At 34.3% G+C, this 9,362-nt stretch overlaps 1 long non-coding RNA gene across 1 annotated transcript; it reads right to left on the reverse strand.

Moving 5' to 3' along the window:
- Positions 1–555: 555 nt before the first annotated feature.
- LOC127027813 (uncharacterized) lies at positions 556–7,557 on the reverse strand. Its single transcript, XR_007767832.1, has 4 exons — positions 7,508–7,557; positions 6,897–7,006; positions 6,290–6,328; positions 556–1,286 (listed from the first exon to the last, which is right to left on the reverse strand). It is a non-coding gene; the product is annotated as an uncharacterized LOC127027813 (long non-coding RNA).
- Positions 7,558–9,362: the final 1,805 nt, after the last annotated feature.

Consider the following 9,362-nt stretch of genomic DNA (forward strand, 5'->3'; position numbering starts at 1 on the left):
TGAAAGAAATCCATCACAGTTGAAATTAATCATTGGAATAATCATTATTTTATATAAAAGCTAACCATTAATTACCAGTGGAATAAGTTGTACTTAAAGTTATAGAAAGTTTATAAAGTATGTTAAATAGCTACATAAGTATGTCGGAAACAAGGAGATGGGGTGAATTTCAGAAGATGAGTTTTGTGTGCCTGGTACATATCTGTACTAATTTTACTACATAGTGGAAGAATATACAATCTTTCAGCTTGGTTATACTCTATGACTTGTATGATGGAGTTTTTGGTAGGCATCTTCTTCCATGCTTATGAACACTTCACTCATTAACTGCACTTAAATTATCGTAAGTGAGAGGTTTTAAGGATATGTCTTCTGGTTTTTAGAAAGTGATGCATTTTCAGTTTTGCATTATCTTTTTTATTTTTGAACTTACAATCAACCAGTTAAAAGGAAACATCTTTTAGAAGAATTCTGGAAAACAGCAGGTTTTACTGTCAACCTTACAATTCATGACAAGGAAAATTAAAAACCTAAATGAATACAGTAACACTCAAAATTACTTAATAAGACCTAAGTGATCATATAATTAACTGAAACAATGTTCATACAAAATAAAAGAAGTTTGTATATTTGGATTTCTATAGATACCTTTATATAGGCCTTTGGTGACAGAAACGTTTATTAGCATTATACAAGCAACTTTCAGCTTGACAGAAAATCTACTGGCTAAAGTTTCATTTCTGTGTTGGATACTTTCATGAACTTCTGAAACCCTTTCAAAGTGACATAAATATCTGATATTCCAGTTTGCACATATGTAACATAGGTATATGATATGCATGAAGATTAAATCTTAGCAAATAGACTATTTGTTGGAATGAATCTTAGTATAAGACTGTTTATTTGGGTTTTAGGTTTTGAAGATGACTATTTTTACATACTTATTCTGAAATGCCATGTGAGACATTGAAATGTTTTGGGTTTTTTTTCTTTTTTCTCCAGTTGGTTTAAAAATATGTAAGTAAGATTAAAGAGACCAAAAACACAGTGTGTAATTAAGCAACAAGTTGTAAATTAACTAGCCATTTAAATCATAAAGTAATCATTTGTAGTTAAGGTTTAAGAGAAGGATGTAAGAAGAGTTAATAGGAAGTAAACAAAAAGAAGTCTAGATGATATTCTCATATAGTTTGAAACAAATTGGTCAATTTGGGCAAATTAATTCCTTGGGTTACTGCAAGAATTTTTTTCTGAAGTTTGTTCTAAGCTCAAAGAAGCCAGCAGTTCTGTGAAGGGAGACAGAAATAATCAGTATTAGCACAAATAATTTCAGATACATCTGAAGGCAGAGAGAAAGATTAGGCAGAGCCATGACAAATGCAATTACATTTTCAGGTACTATACATGCCTTATTGAAAAGGCTGCCACAAATTTCAATGAGGATAAAAAGATACTTCCCTTTGCCTCCAATCCAGTCAAATTCACACACATGTCACAAGACGACAAAAAAAAAAAAAAAGTGTAAGAGGGGTGGAGAATCATTTCCTAAAATTTCTTGGGCTCTTGTTCTAGTGATTCTCTACTCTTGAAAAATTATCAGACCTGATCTCCATCACCTTTACCCTTCCAGCTGTTGGTTCTGATTTTTTTTCTCTCCTCATTATTTATTCATTTCTTGTCGCTTGATGGGACACTTACCCATGTCCCATGTTAGCTGGTATCAGTTATGTGTTGCCTCACAAAAATTAACGACTCTCTGGAGCTCATCAGTGAGGTCACCTTCTTGAGGTCATGCTTTTCCTCCATGCTTGATAATTAAAACCTAATGTTGATAAGCTCAGCTCAATTTTCAAACAATAAGATCTAAACCTTTACACAAACACAACTAAAATGCTCTCAAAAAAAAATTCACCGTGCATGAAAAGTTAACCATTGTGAGTCAGGTTTCTCAGTGCTTCCCAGCTACCAGAAGCAATGGTGGATACATGCCAAATTTGACCTTAGTTTTGATTCATAAACGTGAATAAACCCCACCTCATGTACATAGTGGAAGACAGATCTTTAACGTGCTTTTAGAATTTCACATAAGCCACTTTGCATTTTTACTTGTTTTAACTTGTTACACTATTTGTATTACTTTAAATCTGTGTATTGCAGAGGGTTTCAAACAGATACTCATGTAACTTCCATCCTGTTTAACTATTCTCAGTATTGGCAGAAACTATATTAACGAACGGACATGGAACAGCCCAGCCCTACCCCTTCAATATTCTCAGCAACCAAGATATAAATGCACTCTGAGACAAGGTTTGTCATGTAATGTCATGCATTTGAAACTAAAACACGGGATGGCAAGAGAAGTACATACATACACATGCTAAAGACTATGCAAAGCTGACAACTCTGAGGAGTGTCATTATCATTGATTAGTTTACCACAAATTAAATAATCCTCCTCCTCCAAAACTGAAAGGTTAAAAAGTTGAAGAATGTACCAGAGTCTTGAGGTTTACCTTCTGTTTTACTAACAGTTTGACGTTAAGAGGAACATTTATGTTAACCACGACCATGAATCCAATGGGACTATACTGAATTAAAATATAACCAAGAAAAAGAAAACGCTGGGTTGTACCAAATTAGTGATTTCTTAAATCCAAGAGAGGAAGTATTTTAGGAAAAGCAATCTAGAAACCCAATAAATTCTCTGCATTAATCATAACTGCGTAATGCTTACATGGCTGATTTAAGTTTATGTAGGAGACCAAACTAAATATTTCTATAGCATGACTTTCTAGGGAAAAGATTTTCCTTAAATCTGAGTTGTCCAAATTCCCAGCATGCCTACAATATTCCTGCACTTTATCATTGTCCAATTTACGGTTATATAAAATGAACTGAGTATTTTTCAACAGAAGGTCTATGGGTTTTAAGTGTCCTGCTTCAGAAAACATTAAACAACTTCAGATGTTGTTAATGTAGTCTAATTATGAGGAAATACATTGAAGCATAACACTTCTTTTCAATGACTTTGTGATATTTTCACTGTAAAAGAAATATTATGCTAGGTGCAAAATGAAACATTTTTTTATATATGGAGAATCACAGTGAACTTCCTAATTTTCTAGAGTTCCCATAGCAAGTACTTTCTGTATAATCAGAAGATTTTTTTGTCCCCCAGGATCATATGCAAATGAACATACTTAAAATATTTGTATTTACTAAAAACCATCCAACATTTAGTGCAAATTTTCAATCACATATTTTTTTAAAAAGCAAAAAAAAATAAGTAAAAGATATACCATCCTCCACATTGCATAAGATAAACAAATGTAGTATGTATTAATGCCAAAAAAATTTTGAGAAAATTCTAGATTTTGGAAGGAGTGTTGCCAATGAAAGATGACTGCTACAGAAAAATGAAATGCAAAAATCACCCTGTGTATACAATAGATCAACTCACAACCATAAAATATACATTTGTTTATATACAATTTAAATTTCAGTTTAACTGTGTAATTCATCTCTGTAAATTATATATTTCAAATAGCATAACACCAGAGTATAAACTTCCAGAAATGTACTCCCACAAATGGCAGCAAGTGCACAGTCAAAAGACCAAGAACAATCTATTGCTATTAGATTCAATGTAATTAAGCTTGGCACAGCTGCTCAACAATATGCATGCTATAAAATAAAGAAGTAGGAAAAACAGCAGTGTGATACTTTGGTGCAAAACCACCAAACACATGCTATAAAAGCACGTTTCAGGAGCACTTTGGTGGTATTTTCAACTCTTTAGACTTCTTTGCAAAATGTTTTGGGTCCCCAGTGCAAGAAAGATGTAGATACAGTGGGGTACATTCTGCAAAGGGCCACCAAAATGCTCGGGGAGCGGAGCACTTGCCCTGTGAGGAGAGGCTGAAGGAGGTAGACTTTTTTTGAACTGGAGGAAGAAAAGATCTGGGGGGACAAAACATCAGCTTCCTAATGCCTATGAGAATATTCCTGAGAAAACAGAAGCTTTTTATTGATATGTTTTCTGACTGAAAATACAGAAAAGAAAAAAAAAAAAATCCGCATGAGGATAATTGAGGTTGCCAAGACACATTGTTTCAAGACTCAATTAGTGAAAGCCCACAGCAACTAGGTGTGAATTTAGTGTTGACCCTGCTTTGAGTAAGATTTTGGGCTAAACAATTTCCTGAGGTCCCTTTCATCCTGAATAATTCCATGATTCATAATATTGAGAAAAGTTGGGAGGAGGATAAGGAAGACTTGACGTTATTAACAGCTGATTTCTTTAAAATCTGAAGCATCAAATGTTTCAACATAAGAGGATGACATCTGTCTACATTTTGCTTGAATGAATTGTGCCCGTGCTCAGGGATCAGACAACATCCATATAAAATAAAAAGAAAATGTGAATCAGCTGGGAAAAGAGGAGCAAGAACACCTGTTGGAAATAAAAAGGGACTAAACTATAGTGAGTCAAGAGATGAGTTGCACAAGTCAGGGTAGGTGGCACAATGGAGAAGGGAACACTGTATGGTAGGAGCTGGGGATGGGAAGTGGGCATCAATAGGAGGGCAAGAGGCTGTAGGAGCACAAAGGGCAAATGAGACTTGGAGAAGAACAGAAGGAATTACTAGATTTGTGGAGTGAAAGACAGTAAGCAGGGTGATTCTGGTAGATATGGTACTTGAGATTATCACAGTAAGTCAAACAAAGATGAAAAACAATGTGATGGTTTTGTTGTTGGTTTGTTTTTTTTTTAAATCCAATATTTGCAATAAATAATAAATCTTGGAGGCAATGATTCATATTTTTTAAATTCTGTAGTTTCCCCCACCAGTACTGATGCCAGACTTCTTACTCATGATATGTGGAGCAACTACAAAAATTATGTCAAAGCTTCAGAGCCAGAGATTAAGCATTGAGACAGTTTTGTCAAAAACACTGAGTATGAAATATTGAGAAGCATGTGTAGTTGAGCTGAATAAAGAAAGACACTCTATTTTTATCTAGTGACTGATGATATTAATTAGAACTGATTTTGCACTTTTTAAGCCATGGTCACAAATGAAAAGTTAAGATAAAGATTAGAAGATCTTTACAGAAATATCAAGAAAATTCATTCCTAAATCTGTTGTTTCTAAATGGCCAGTATAAAAATAGCTTCACTGGGAAGAATTAAAGTAAACTCATATCCTCCCTATCAATTAGTCTTGAAATCTGTGCACCTGTAAAGTTTATTTTTTTAGATAAATTCACTAGATTGAGAACAGACTTTAGTTTAGTTGGAATATAAAATCCAATAATGATTTTATTTTTAATTTTTATTTTTCACTGGATCTAAGCTAAGATATAAGAACTCTTCTCTGGGGTCCCAAAATTCTGTTTCCTTGGAGACATATATCTTAGAAATGCTCCATGATCTAGAAGGAGCAAGAGATTTTATAATACAAACATGCCTCTGTCCAAGTTAAAACACAAAACATTTGCTGAAGTAAACTATGAACATCAATATTTTATTTTATTTTTTTAATTGAGGCATGGATTATGGTCTGAACTAGATCTCAGACTGCCTTTGTCTGAGATCTCAGACTGAGTTCACTCCTTCACTCATTAGCAAACCCTAAATAAATTACTCTTTCTCTGAGCTAAGTGTTTAAACCTCTGTGTAGGTGAACTCTAGTGCAATTATCTCAACATGGAATCCTGCACTTCTGTTCGTGTGTTGTACAAATTTTTTCTGATAGTTTTGAGTCCTATTTTAGAAATCCAAGACCTTTGTACACAGCATTATATACAGCATGCTGTGCAATTAAGCAGCATGTGGCATCAAAGAAATACTATTTATTTTCCTTCAGCTAACAGCAATTCAAAAAATTTTAAAGAACAAACTTGTGCAGCATGGTTCTTTTTAGTAGTTTAAGAATTTAAAGTAAATTCTGAAGAAATATCAGTAAACACTGGGTACCATAACATCTTGTCACTTCCAAATTCGAGGTTGTGTATTTTTGCTTAGAACTGATTGTTTCAATTAAGCAGTGTTCCCATTCTCACATAATTATCTCCATATAAGTTGTCATTTTACTTTCAAATAGCAGACTGGAGACTACTCAGCTCATAACTAGAAAGAACAGTTGTGTTTTTAAGTAAACAAAGATATCAAGAACGGAAAACATTCTTATGCCGCCTGCCAAAAATAATGTAAGTGTACTGGGATTTTTAGCAGTTATTCTGTTGCAATCACTGATGAAGTATGCTATCAAATATCATATACTTACATATTTAGGGCAAATTCTGAGGATCTCTGACGCTGAGATCTGTAAAAGAGATAATTGAAGAAAGATTATACATTGTAATTACACCAATTCCCTACGTTAATAACATATTAAAGGACTCACTTGCATTTTCTGAATATGTAATTCCCACTAAAACTAAATTAACAACTCTTATGCTGGTCTTCACTGATATTTAGAATTTATTTGTCAATCAACCAAATGAACACAATACATCACTCTTTTTCTTCCATGCCAGAAGTTGCAGGCCACACAAGAAGTTTTCTACATCTTTCTTCTAATTTTTCTAGTGCCATATGATTAGGAACCTCCCAAAGTTATTTTGCAAACTACTATCCTCTCCTTGCAGACAAAAAAAAAAAAAAAAAAAAAAAAAAAAAAAAGAGATAGCAGGAGAAAGGGAGTATACAGTGCAGCACAAAATCAGAAATGAAATAATGTGCTTTTCGTGCTCAGCGCTCACAGTGCATGAACAAATTCAAACACACCTCCAGGAAACGCAAAATTTTAAGAGTAAGCAGGGAAAATCTCTATCTTATACCCAAATATTGATACACACACACTGATTCAAAGGTACTCTGTTTTCCAGAACCTGCAAGATTTTGGTTGGGGGTCAGGTTTCAGAGACATCTATTGTCCATGGATGAGAACAGCAGGGATCCTTACACTGCAACATCTCAGTCTTGACAGTATTTTATTAGTCTAAAAATAAAAACAACAAAAAAAATCTAGTTTTGTCAGGCAAACATGACAATCTCTATTTAGGATTATCTGTGTGCTTGCTAAACAGACAAATTTCAAAAGGATGGTAGGTAAAGCAAGCACACTAAGTAAAACGTGACTCATCTACCACAGTTATGAGAAATTATCAGTTTTTTAACAACTTAAGTGTTTAAATCTCAATAACAAAATACAATATTAACACCTAGAATTATAATACCACATTCCTTTCAGGTATTTAAAAATACATTACTAAGTCAATTTGGCCTAAAAATATTCAGGTATGCTAAGTGTATTTATCATCCAGTTTATAAATAAGGAAATGTAAGCAAACTATGAAGTAGCCTGAGACATCAGAGAGGTGTTTTGGTAAAACTAGGATCAAAGATCCTCCTGTGATTTAACCTGCAGCCCATCTTGTTAGCTTCAGCTAATCCAGCCAATTGGCTAGACGTTAATCACCACTACAGAGCGATGACTTACCGTGTTCTTGAGACAAAGAATTAGCAAATCTGTGGCAATCTGTGCTTCTCCACAGCAATTATCGCACTCCACTCTTTACTGAGAGGCCACGTCAGGACTACAATATGAAATAACACAGTGTCTGTGAAGCGTTCCCTTATAAAATTATTGAGATGACATCCAATAAGAAACAAGCAGTCATTTGGCCATTACCATGTCAAATCGCTTATAGAATAGGAGCAAATTACTTCAAACAAATGACTACACCAGGGAGGAGGCTCAAGCCTTTTTAGCTCTTCTGGTAAATCTGCACCTGACATTGAAGACAGCTGGCAGGGTTTCACTGCACACCTTCTAAGCCTCTCAGGAGGAAAGGATAACATTGTTGGCAGGAGCTCCTGACAAAACCATGTTGAGTGGGATGATCAAGCAGCTTTAAAGCCAAAATGCAATTTCCTCGCTGATCCACCACATTAGAATAGCATCTTGGCTGCACCCTGAGTCCTTTTTTGAGCCAGCAAAAATCTCCTTAGGGAGAAAGCATGCCTCAAACAGTACTAATAATCATGTTTTTACTGTCTCAGGGACAATTTCATGGGTGAGGAGAGCTTAGCTCAATAAGACTCTGGTTCCAGCAAAGCTCATAATCTTGTGCTTAACTTCAATCACATGAACATCTATGTTAAAATCTCAGAATAACTTGTACTTGAAATCTAACATATGCTTAAGAGATTCAGTCAGTTGGATGTCAAGAAAAGAAAAATCAGTGTTAACATTGTATTAGTCTAAATGAAAAAAATTACCAAGGTTGAAGTGTTAAATAGGGAATGCCATGAGAAACTGATATACTGGATGCAGTCAGAAGACACTTAGAAACTTCACTTTCTTTGCTGAGATTTCGTGTTTAGCAAATGCAAGCTTCAATTCTAGAAGCATTTGCACAAACTGATTGTGGGATTGGGTGCACATTTACATGTATGTAACACCAGATATACATGCAAATTAGGAATGTAGTCTTCTCTAATTTTGATTTGCATGAAGATATATTCTGGTTTGGATTCTGTATAAGAAGCTCAGGTTCACACAAAGTAGTACAGACTAACTTGTACTGATTTTGCTGTGAAAAACTAAGTTGAAATGTCTTGCTAGCAACAGACTGACTCTCCTTTAGCATCATAAATTGAGGAAGGACTCTCACAGCCACTTTTTCAGAATTGATTAAAAGTATTATAGCAGTTGTGAATCATCTTTCATGCCAAGCTTTAGAGTATTGATAAGGATATTCAGTGTGACTTTTGTACATATATGTGCCCAGTGCATTTGTCTCCTTTTGTATTCAACAGGAGCCTTGTGCTCATATCTAAGCAAAGTTAGTACTTAGAACTGTAATTCTATAGTCCTACACTGATGCTGAAACAATGTGTTCTAATCTACAGAGCATATCCATTTTCATAAGAGAAAATATATATCTCCAAGGGTTTTTCTAATTACATTAAGCCTATTTAAACCTCTGATTACTGCAGTGAAATGTGTATTCTTTAACGGATCAGACAGAGCAGCTTCCAGAAGCAGATGAAGGTACTTAATTCAGTTTGCAGTTTCATTAATGCACACTTCAAAATAATTTAGAGACATACTCAACAGTGGCAATTCCCCTATGGTTTTATTAGATATGTTTTTACCTTTTCTTCATTATCATTATTTAGTACTTGTTCAAAGGTAAAGAAAGCATTATTTTGCAACTTCCCATTGTATTTTTCTGATACACAATACTGATAATGTTGTATATATTTGGAACCTAGTTTATCTGCAAAACTAGTGACAAATTCCAGATAAAAAGATGAATACTGTAATGCATCTTTGCCTTACATTGCTT

Source organism: Gymnogyps californianus, chromosome Z (genome assembly GCF_018139145.2).
Source record: "Gymnogyps californianus isolate 813 chromosome Z, ASM1813914v2, whole genome shotgun sequence".
Classification (NCBI taxonomy): domain Eukaryota; kingdom Metazoa; phylum Chordata; class Aves; order Accipitriformes; family Cathartidae; genus Gymnogyps; species Gymnogyps californianus.